Genomic DNA, 11983 nt, shown 5'->3' with positions numbered 1-11983 from the left:
CTAATTTTCAAATTCTAAAGTCTTCCGCTAACCGTGTTGTTATCAAGTGGTATCAGAGCTTTGGATGGTTGAGTATTCCTATACTCACCCGATCTATTGATTTGAATTCTAAATACCAAAAAAAAAAACTGAAAAAATACTGTAGCACGTGAACAGTAGCAAAAAAAAAGTTAGAAAAAAAAAACTACTCAAGTGGACAGTGCCGTGAACAGTACTCTCTAAGTTTTCTTTACTTATTCTTGATTTCTTCAATCCTTTATCTTGTGATTTTTTGACTTTAAATTATTGGGAAACCCATTGTGGTTGTTATCTCTTGAAAATCCCATTAGTTTTAAAGATTCTTTGACTAAAACTCATCAAGGAACTCAAAATTCACATTGAGGAGTGCAAGATCATTACAATACATTTGTATCCAAACTCATTGATATGTTCTAAATCTTTTCTTGAAAGTGTTAATTTCTTGCATTTGGTTTTCTTTATGTTCTCTTACTAGATACTTGAAGTATTTGTCCATACTTAGAGTTGTCTAGTAATTTTGTGTCTATTTCTTTGTTTCGTGCTAATTTGTTCAGTGTTTTTCTCTCTCTCTATTTTCATTGTGTATTTCTTATTTCCTGTCAGTTTAAGTTTTTGTTGTCCTTTTCTTTGTTTGACATAAACTCCATTCTTGAACCAAGCTTTGGAACTTACTTTGAGGTGTTTGAGTTGTTGGTTTATTGAAGAACTTCGAGGAGCAGCCCTTGAGCGGTAAAAGGCGAGAATGGTGAGATTCTTTGAGGGTAAAAGCCTACTTGTGTGATACACGAGTGTTGAGAGTCACTACTTGAGTGATGTAAGGGTGAGCTTTTGGTGAGGTCCTTTTGCTTCTAACAATTTTTTGTTTGTAATTAAGCAATTTGCAGGTCTTTGGGAGGTTGTGGCTACATCCATGGATACCAAAAGAAAGGAAGAAGATAAAATATTAAAAGAAAGAGATGAAAATGACTTTTACTGGTTACGAAAACTCTATGAAGCAATGAAGAAAGCAAATGATGAGTGGGATGAAAAAACGAAGAAACAACATAATTCCAAAAAAACATCTTCAAACTATCCTTCATCTAATGAGGGGGAGTTGAAGCACAAGGCGTATGAAAAGAAGGACCAAAGGGACACATCAAGTGCCTGTAGAAATCAAAAATCAGAGTTGATGTTAGAAGTCCTCCAAAAGATAGTAGAGGAATTCTTGGCAAGTATGTGGGTGCTTATGATACTTCAAATAACATATTCTTCCAAGGAAAGCAAGGGAGTGCTTCTTCATCAGTTGGATCCTTTTTCAATTCAAACAAAAGTGAGGATGAGCAACAAAACAAAGAGAGAAGTAAGGGTGAGAAACTTGACAACTCAAGAGAGGAAAAAGTAGAGGAAGTGATGAATGAAGAGAGTGAGTTGTCAAGAACTGGAAATGAGTGGACAGAATCGAGTGAAGTGCGTTTGGGAGGTAAAATAGAGGTTGAACAAAAGCACTTGAGAGATGATAGAAAAGAAGTGCTTAAAAGAAAAGAGTGCATAAGTGTGAAAGGATCTTGTTCAAGCTCTAACCTTTTAACTCATTCTTTTTCTAGTATTTGTGCTCCAAATGTGCAGGTTGTTAAAGAAGAACCCATTGAAGTGTTGGAACAACAATTGAAGGAAGAATCTAGCTTCAAATGGGATTTGAAAATAGCAAAGGCTAATGATTTGTGGAAACAATTGCAAGTAGAAGACAAAGTTGAGCTTGATGATCTCATGTGGTATGACCTTATCGATGATCTATTTGTAGATGCAAACAAAACTGAACTTGTACCACAATTTGTTGAATCAAGGGTTTTAGGTGAAGATATAACTCAAATTGAGAGTGAACATAACTTTTTTTGTTGTTCTTCTCACGTGAGCAGTCTGCCACAATGTGGTGAACGTGGGAAACGAGATAAGTTGAGTGAACAAATCCAAGAGAATTTGAGAAAGGATGAATCTTGTTCATATGCTAATAAACTAACTCTTTCTTGTTTTAGTCTTTTATCTCCTTTCATGCAGAACATTGAGGATGAACTTTGTGTAAAGGATGATGACAGCTCACTTGAAGAAGACAATCTCATGAGTCAAGGTTTTAAAGTGTGGGATAACCCATTATGGGATGATACTAAACATGAGTTTACTGTACATTTTTGTCCACTTTGGGATTCCAATGAAGGAAGCAAAGGTGATGAAGTTTCCAATGAAGACATTGAGACACATGAAGCTTTTGGTGCCGTAGATATTGAGAAAGTTGAGCTAGGTGCAGAATGTAGTAGCTCAAGTGTGGAAAAGGACAAGTGCTCACATGTTTTCAACTTCACAATATCTTTATCTTGTTTTCTAGATCCTTATTTGCAGGTTCATTCCAAGCCACTTCACAAGAAAATAACTTTTGATCCATATCATGACCATGGTATATTGAATGGTGAGGTTAAGTTGTTTAGAAAGAGCAAATATGGTATGTTTTCTTGGTATTCATATGCTTTTGGTCTGGCTAATGATCCTCTACTGTTTAAAGAGCTAATGAATTGTGTTTTTAGTTCTTGTGTTGGAAATTACATTGTTCTATTAGATGATGTAATGCTTGGATATTTAAAAGGGGTGTTTGTGCATAAAAGAACTAAGTGGGTTAAGTGGTTGCATGGTCACTACCTTGTGTTGTTTTTACCAAATGCTTGTTTTGTTTCCTTTGTTTGCTCCCTACGTATTGTGATTATCATGTTGGTTGTAGGTCAATGTCAAGATTCGCGGACGAATCTTCTTTAAGAGGGGGAGAATGATAGCAACCATGGAGGCTCAAATGCATTAAGGATCAAAAAAGGTCACCACCAAGATTTGGGACGAATCTTCTATAAGAGGGGGAGAATGATAGCAACCAAGGAAGCTTAATTTTCGTTGAAGACTAAAAAATATCAAGATGCTTTAATGGGCTTCATTTGGTAATGACATGTCATGTAATGGAGGAATAGCTCCAGCCCAAAGGAGATCTTTAGGGAAAGTCTTAATACTAATTGGAGGCCCCAATTGAAAACCAAGATGAGTTGGATTATGGCCCAAAACATGCCCAAAGAAGGAACAAGTTCAGCAGCCCATACTTGTGTTTCTAGAAGATCATGTAATGCTATGTTGACTACATTTAATGTTTTTATTGAAAAAAGTGTTGGTGGTCTTCTATGCACATTGGAACAAAGTGTTGGTGGTCTTCTATGCACTTTGGAACAAAGAATTGGTGGTCTTCTATGCAGCTTGGAAATTGCACCTTAATTAATTTGGTTTGACCAACTTTAATGTCTAGAATGTTCTTTATTTTATTTAGGGTGGCAGCCACCATTTCTCCTATATAAAGGGGTGTTTTCTTATTCATTGTAACTAAGTTTGAATATTAATAATATTAGCCTTGTGCTTGTGGAGACCTTTGAGGTTCTCTTTTGGGTTATGCCCTTTTTGTTCTACTTTGAACCACAACTCGGATTCTTCGATGGTAAGATTCCTTGTTTGAGTTCCCTCCCTCCATTTCTTCTTCTTCTTAATTGATTCAACTCCTTCTTTCACTATTAAACAACGTTTTAAGTATCAAATACTTGAACTTGTGAACTTCTTTCTCAAGAATCAATCCTTCCCCCCTTTCTAATTTTCAATTCTAAAGTCTTCCGCTAACCGTGTTGTTATCATGATATATGGTTTGACATGCATTATTCTGATTCACCGCGTCCCTCATTAAATGGTCGGGTTCTGTTATAAGCATAAATGATACATGACTCCGTCCACCGCGTCCCTCATTAAAGTGCCGGGATCTGCTATGTGTGTATATGATATATGATGTCCGCATACATGATGACTCCATTTGATAGCATCCATGGTAGCTCAGAATTATTGAAGGACGTGGATGAAGATTTGGAAGTTCCAAGAAGACCCATGACAAGATCTCAAACGAGGAAATTGCAAGACAAGCTTAATGGGCTGCAATCAACAATTCAAAAGTGTCTTATGATGGAAGAAAAGCTCCAGCCCAATTCAGATTTTTTCCTCAAGTCTTACACTTATTTGGCGGCCCAAATTAAAGTCCAAAGTGAGATGGAATGAGGTCCAAATCAGCCCCAAAAGAAGAAGTTTCCAGCAGCCCAAAATTAGCCCAAATATTATTATTTTCTAGAATAAATATTTAATTGTTGTTTTAATCTATGTTGACTTGCATTGGTCCAAGTGTGGGTAGTCTTCTAGGTTGTCTTCTTGGAAATTCGTGGATTGTTCCTTCGAATTTCCCATATCTTTTATTTTCTAGTTTTTAGATTCTTTTCTATATTTGCTTCCGCACTTCTTATATTTTAATTATAAATTTGGGATCTCCCTAACCTCGTTATTATCAAGTGGTATCAGAGCGGTTCTATCAAGATTCCGTTCTTGATAATCTTGGGGAATTCTTGAAAAAAAAAAAAGAGCAAAAAAAAAAAAGACAAAAAAAAAATTAAAAAGTACTGTAGCAGTGAACAGTGACGAAAAAAATTTAGTGTTTGCTTTCAAGAAATTTCTTCCATCTTATTTGTTTTCTAAAGATTAAGATAGAAAACAAGAAGAGGGGATCCTAGATCTTTAAAGATAAGAAGCAATCAATTTTTTTTCTTACTCCTTTTATCTTGTTTAAAAAAAAAACATTCCTTTTGTTCGAGTCTTGTTTCAACTAAATTCTAATTCTTTCTAGGATTGGTTCTTTACTTTCTTTAGTGCCCCAAAATTCTTTATTTTACTACCAAGGGTTTGAATCTAGTGGGGTTTAATTATAAATCCATAAAGTGTTTTTCCAAAGGTTATTTGAGTGGAAAAAGGCAAGAGTGAGTGAGAACAATTGAGAAAAAAAGCAGCCAAACTTTGAGTGATAAACTATTGTTTTTGAGATGACTAATACAGGTAGTAGTGATGATGAAAGGAGGGCTCGCCAAGAAGCCGAGATCCGAGGAAGAAATGACTTCACTCTACAAGCTATGCACCAACAATTCGAAAGATGGACCTTGCAATTTCAAGAGATCAAGGATGCCATTGCTGAACAAAATGAGACAATAGCTGAACTTAGGAGGGGAGGTCAACATGTTGTACAACCACAAAATAATCCTAGGCCTCAAAATAGAAGAAATATGCCCCATGGCCCCATTGTAAATCAAGAAAACCCTATAGATGATTTTGTTGATGATCTGGATGTAAATCTAGATAGGGTAGGGAGAGATAGGAGGGGACAACGAGGAAGAGTGGAAGATGATAACATCAATAGCATAAAGATGAAGATGCCAACTTTCAAGGGCACAAGAGATCCAGACTTGTACCTTGATTGGGAGAGGAAAGTTGAAGCCATTTTTTATTGTCACAACTATTCTGAAGCTAAGAAGGTAAAACTTGCCGTTGTTGAATTTTCTGACTATGCTTCTATTTGGTGGAAAAAGCTTACAAGGGATAGACAACAAGATGGAGAACCGCCCATTGCTACTTGGGCTGAGATGAAGAGAGTCATGAAGAAGAGGTTCGTGCCTTCCCACTTTCAAAGAGACCTACAAATGCGTCTTCGAAGATTGGAGCAGGGAACCATGACTGTTGATGAATACTTCAAAGCTATGGATATGGCTATGATCCAAGCTAATTGTGTAGAAGATGAAGAGGCCACTATGGCTAGATTTCTTAATGGTTTAAATAAAGAAATAGCTGATGTAGTAGAGATACAACAATATGTAACTTTAGATGAGTTAGTGGATATGACTGTAAAATTAGAAAAGCAAATTAAAAGAAAGCAGCAAGCTAGCTCATGGAGGAGTCAGCCAAACACCAATTCAAAGAAGCCATGGCCGAAACAAGATGTGACTTCTAGGCCTTAAGAAGGCAAGGGGAAGGCCAAAGTAGATGAAAAGGAGGGGGGTAAAACTTTTAATCCTAAATCACCAAAACCTTCTAGTTCTATTCAATGTTACAAATGTCATGGAAGAGGGAATATGATGCATGAATGTCCAAATAGAAGAAATATTCTCATGAAAGAAGATGGAGAGTATGAGAGTGAAAAAAGTGAGGTAGAGGAAGAAGAGGGAGGTGTGAGTGAAGATGATGTAGAGTTGCCTAATAGTGGTTTTGTTGGGGTAGCTAGGAAGATTCTTGATGGAGAAAATGAGAGTAAAAAAAGTGAGAAAGAGGAAGAAGAGGGAGGTGTGAGTGAAGATGATGTAGAACTTCCTTTTAATGATAGTTTGGTTGCAGTAGTTAGGAGGATTATGGCTATCAATTTGGGAGTCAATAGTGAAGAACAAAGGGAAAATATATTCCATACTAGGTGTGGGATAAGGGGGAGAACTTGTTCTATGATTATTGACAGTGGTAGTTGTGCTAATGTAGTGAGTTCACACTTGGTAGATACGTTAGGGCTTGCATGCATGAAACACCCTAAGCCCTATAGACTCCAATGGTTGAATGATAGTGGTGAGTTGAAAGTCAACAAACAATGCATGATTTCATTCAATGTTAGCAGGTATGAGGATGATACTCTTTGTGATGTCATTCCTATGCAAGCTTGTCATATCTTGCTTGGTCGTCCATGGCAGTTCGATAGGAATACTTTTCATGATGGAAGGAAGAACAGATATTCACTTGAGCTTAATGGCAAGAAGTATACTCTTGCACCTTTAACACCTTCTCAGGTGTTTGAAGATCAAAAGAGATTGAGGGAATCAATGGGAAAACAAAGGGGACAGAAAAAAGGTGAGCTTGAGGGAAAAGAAATGAAAGATGGCCAAGAGAGAGAGAAAGAGGGCAGCAACTTAAGCAAAGAGGTAAAAAAGGGTTTGAGTGGAAAAAAAGAAAGTTTTGGTAAGAGGAAAGAGGCTAAGGGAAAGAAAAAAGAGAGTCTCTATATAAAAGCCAAAGAGTGTTTGAATGCAAGAAAAGAGGGACAGCCCATAATACTACTTACTTACAAAGAAGTCTTGATTAATTCTGAGCTACTAACTTCTTCTTTGCCAAGTAGTGTTTTTTCTCTTTTGCAGGACTTTGATGATATCTTTCCTGAAGATATTCCTAAAGGTCTTCCACCTTTGCGTGGAATTGAACACCAAATTGACTTTGTGCCTGGTGCACAGATTCCAAATAGGCCTGCTTATAGGAGTAATCCTGAAGAGACAAAGGAGTTGCAAAGGCAGGTTGAAGAGTTGCTTAAAAAAGGGTTTGTGCGAGAGAGCTTGAGTCCTTGCTCAGTTCCTGTTCTATTGGTGCCCAAAAAAGATGGATCTTGGAGGATGTGCGTGGATTGTCGAGCTATCAACAAGATTACGGTAAAGTATCGTCATCCTATTCCTCGTCTTGATGACATGTTGGATCAATTGCATGGGTCCAAAATCTTTTCTAAAATTGATCTAAAAAGTAGTTACCATCAGATTCGAATGAATCCTGGAGATGAATGGAAAACTGCTTTTAAGACCAAATATGGGCTTTATGAGTGGTTAGTTATGCCTTTTGGCTTGACTAATGCACCCAGCACGTTCATGAGATTGATGAATCATGTTTTTAAGGATTTTCATGGAAAGTTTGTGGTGGTTTATTTTGATGATATCTTGATCTTTTCTAAAACTCTAGATGAGCATGTAGAACACCTAAAACAAGTTTTTGAAGTTCTTAGAAAACAACAATTGTTTGTTAATCTCAAAAAGTGTGCCTGTTGAGGTTGATGAAGAGAAAATCAAGGCAATTAGAGAGTGGCCTAAACCTAAGAGTGTAACTGAGGTTAGAAGTTTTCATGGGCTTGCTAGTTTTTATAGGAGATTTGTTAGAGATTTTAGCACCATTGCTGCTCCTCTAACTGAAGTTATCAAGAAAGATAAGGGTTTTACATGGGGGAAAGACCAAGATGATGCTTTTAACTTGTTGAAAGAAAAATTATGTTCTGCTCCTCTTTTGCAATTACCTAATTTTTCTAAGTCTTTTGAGGTTGAATGTGATGCTTCTGGAAAAGGAATAGGTGTTTTTTTAATGCAGGAGTCCAAGCCTATTGCATACTTTAGTGAAAAGTTGAGTGGAGCTACATTGAACTACTCAACTTATGACAAAGAGCTCTATGCTTTGGTAAAGGCTTTAGCTACTTGGCAGCATTATTTGTGGCCTAGAGAGTTTGTGGTTAAGACTGATCATGAATCCTTGAGATATTTGAAGAGCCAAGGTAAGCTTAATCGTAGGCATGCAAAATGGGTTGAATTTATTGAAACTTTCCCATATGTGATTGCTTGTAAGCACTGTCAAGAAGAATGTGGTTGCTGATGCACTGTCAAGAAGGTATGTCTTAGTCTCTACTCTTACTTCTAAGCTGATGGGTTTTGATCAAATCAAGGGCCTTTATGCTAATGATTCTGATTTTGGCAAGGTTTTTGCAGAATGTAAGTTGGGTCCTTATGAACGGTTTAATCTTCAAGATGGATTTCTTTTTAAGGAAAATAAATTGTGTATCCCTAATTGCTCTTTGCGTGAATTTTTTGTTAGGGAAGCACATTGTGGTGGACTCATGGGACACTTCGGAGTGCCCAAAACATTGGATATACTTGCTGAACATTTCTTTTGGCCAGGCATGCGAAAGGATGTTGAGAAAGTGTGCTCTCAATGTCTTGAATGTAAACAAGCCAAATCGAAAGTGTTACCACGTAACATGGTCTTTATACTCCTTTACCTGTTCCCACTTCCCCTTGGCTTGATATTTCCATGGATTTTGTGTTAGGTTTGCCTAGAACTAAGCATGGTAAGGACAGTATATTTGTGGTGGTAGATAGATTTTCAAAAATGGCTCGCTTTATTCCATGTTTGAAGACTAATGATGCATCACATGAAGTGGTTAAATTACATGGTATACCTAAAACTATTATTAGTGATAGGGATGCTAAGTTTTTAAGTCACTTTTGGAGAGTTCTTTGGGGAAAGTTGGGAACTAAACTACTATTTTCTACGTCTTGTCACCCGCAAACTGACGGGCAAACAGAAGTAGTTAATAGGACTTTAGGGAATATGTTGAGGGCTGTTCTAAAAGGAAAATTAACATTTTGGGAAGAACATTTGTCCATGGTAGAGTTTGCCTATAATAGAACTGTCCATTCTTCTACAGGTAAGTCTCCTTTTGAAGTTGTTTATGGCTTTAATCCCCTCACCCCCCTTGATTTGCTGCCTTTGCCTACTGATAATATTGTTAATCTTGATGGTAGGAAGAAGGCTGAAATGATGAAGAAGATTCATGAACAAACAAAGCTTGCAATTGAGCGGAAGAATGAGCAGACTGCCTTAAGGAGAAATAAGGGGCGAAAATCTGTTATTTTTAAGCCCGGGGATCAAGTATGGGTGCATTTCAGGAAGGAAAGGTTTCCTACCAAAAGAAGATCCAAACTAGACCCAAGAGGAGATGGTCCATTTGAAGTCCTTGAAAGGATTGGAGACAATGCTTACAAACTTGATCTTCCTAGTGAGTATCAAGTTAGTGCTACTTTCAATGTTTCTGATCTTTCCTTATTTGATGCAGGTTTAAATTCGAGGACGAATTCATCTCAAGAAGAGGGGAATGATAGCATCCATGGTAGCTCAGAATTATTGAAGGACGTGGATGAAGATTTGGAAGTTCCAAGAAAACCCATGACAAGATCTCAAACGAGGAAATTGCAAGACAAGCTTAATGGGCTGCAATCAACAATTCAAAAGTGTCTTATGATGGAAGAAGAGCTCCAGCCCAATTCAGATTTTTTCCTCAAGTCTTACACTTATTTGGAGGCCCAAATTAAAGTCCAAAGTGAGATGGAATGAGGTCCAAATCAGCCCCAAAAGAAGAAGTTTCCAGCAGCCCAAAATTAGCCCAAATATTATTATTTTCTAGAATAAATATTTAATTGTTGTTTTAATCTATGTTGACTTGCATTGGTCCAAGTGTGGGTAGTCTTCTAGGTTGTTTTAATCTATGTTGACTGCCTTGGTCCAAGTGTGGGAAGTCTTCTATGCTTCTAGGGAAGATAATTCCCATTTATTTCTATTTTGACTAGCTCCTTCTTTACAACTATATAAAGGGGTGATTGTCATTCATTGTAAATCAGATTTTGAAGAATATATTATATTGAGAGTTCTTTTGAACCTTTGTGGCATTACTTTAGGATTTATCTTTCAACCTAACTAGTTCCTAGTTCAAGGTAGTAAGATAATTTCTTCCTTGATATCTTTGATTTCTTTTTGGTATTCTTTCGAAGGCGGTTAGTTCTAAATACTAATTGTTGTCTTAAGTTACTCACAAAGCGGTCAGGATCCTAATCTACTGTTTTTGATTTGTTATCTCAAGTAAAGGCGTTAGATTTCTTCCTATAAATCTATACGTTGTTACTTGGATTTTGTCAAGACTTTAGAACTAACGTTCTTGGAAATTCGTGGATTGTTCCTTCGAATTTCCCATATCTTTTATTTTCTAGTTTTTAGATTCTCTTCTATATTTGCTTCCGCACTTCTTATATTTTAATTATAAATTTGGGATCTCCCTAACCTCGTTATTATCACCATTCACCGCGTCCCTTACTAGAGGGCCGGGATCTGTTACATGATTCTGTTCACCGCGTCCCTCACGAGAGGGTCGGGATCTGTTATGTGCATATATATGACATATGATTCTGACATGCATGATTTGTGTTTGGAAAGTATGCATTTTGGCATTCTGTACCTTCTGTACTTCTTCCGACCTATGACATCGGCATACGTGATCTGTGTCTGGAAAATAAACAATCTGACATTCTGGATCCGTACTCCTTCTGACATATGACTCTGGCATATATAATCTGTGTTTGGAAACAAACATTCTGATATTCTGGATCTGCACTTTTCCTGACATATGACCTCTACATACACGATTTGTGATTGGAAAATAAGCGTTTGGTAATCTGGATAATGTACTTACTCTTGTACTGTTTGTTTCGATTCTGGTTCTGTTTTTTGTATTTCACGCCTTACATGCTCAGTACATATTCCGTACTTACCCCCTGTTCTTCGGGGGATGCGTTTCATGCCACGCAGGTACACCCAGATGAGTGGAAGATATCACAGAAGATGTTCCAGTGAAGTTTTCAAGCTCCACTTGTTCCCGGAGTGCTGCCGAGTCAGAGTATATGTGCTATGATGTCTGGTTAATGTTAGAGACTTTGCAGATAGAGTCGTGGGTAATGGTTGTCAGTTCTGTAAGCGGCTTCATCAGCCGATGTGTCATTTCGTGTTATGGTATAAGTTCTATGATTACAGATTTTGTGTAATTTGAGAACAACGAAAAAGAATATTTCTGAAAATTATACTATGTATTTCATCTTTATTTGATTTAAAGGTTCAAAAAGATTATGTGTGCACTAAGGGTCAGAGGGTTCGCTCGGACCTAAGTAAGGGTCGGGTGCCCATCACACCCTAGGGAGATTAGGGTGTGACATATTGCTTGCTATTATTTTTGTCATTAAGGAACCTCTATGCTGGACTTTCCCCTAACAAGGTCTTATAAGCATTTCTCATATACTGCCCCATGGCTCGCTAGTTGGCTTCACACCTGCATTCATTCTTCATTCATATAGAACATGTCACATCTTTAGTCATTTCCTCCCTATACTTTACTTGCATTGTATTACAGTTCTTGCCACGCTCTCATTATACCTTGATCATAATCAACGCTATAGGGTGCCACTTCTTTACCTCGTTCGTAAGCCTGCTCGTAAAGTAGAATAAACCTCGTGAAGTAAGCATACTTAACCTGTTACTCTTTCTGATTAACCCTATTACACTCACCACATAAGTTATCTCACCAATGTATTCACATTCATTATAACCCTTCATATTCGTACCTCTGTCTCTGTGACGTTGTTGCTTTATTTTGCTAATAAACTTATCGTATCTTTATCGTGCTTATCCCTCCAATTAATACTTCAGTATCACACTCTATTGGAGT

General features: G+C 37.2%; 1 pseudogene; it reads left to right on the top strand.

Annotated features, from left to right (window-relative positions):
* The first annotated feature begins 760 nt into the window (after positions 1-760).
* LOC132628661 (uncharacterized) lies at positions 761-10149 on the top strand (annotated as a pseudogene).
* The last annotated feature ends 1834 nt before the right edge of the window (positions 10150-11983 follow it).

Source organism: Lycium barbarum, chromosome 2, assembly GCF_019175385.1.
Source record: "Lycium barbarum isolate Lr01 chromosome 2, ASM1917538v2, whole genome shotgun sequence".
NCBI classification, from domain to species: domain Eukaryota; kingdom Viridiplantae; phylum Streptophyta; class Magnoliopsida; order Solanales; family Solanaceae; genus Lycium; species Lycium barbarum.
Note: the sequence above shows the minus strand (reverse complement) of the source record. Positions and strands in the feature narration are given on the sequence as shown.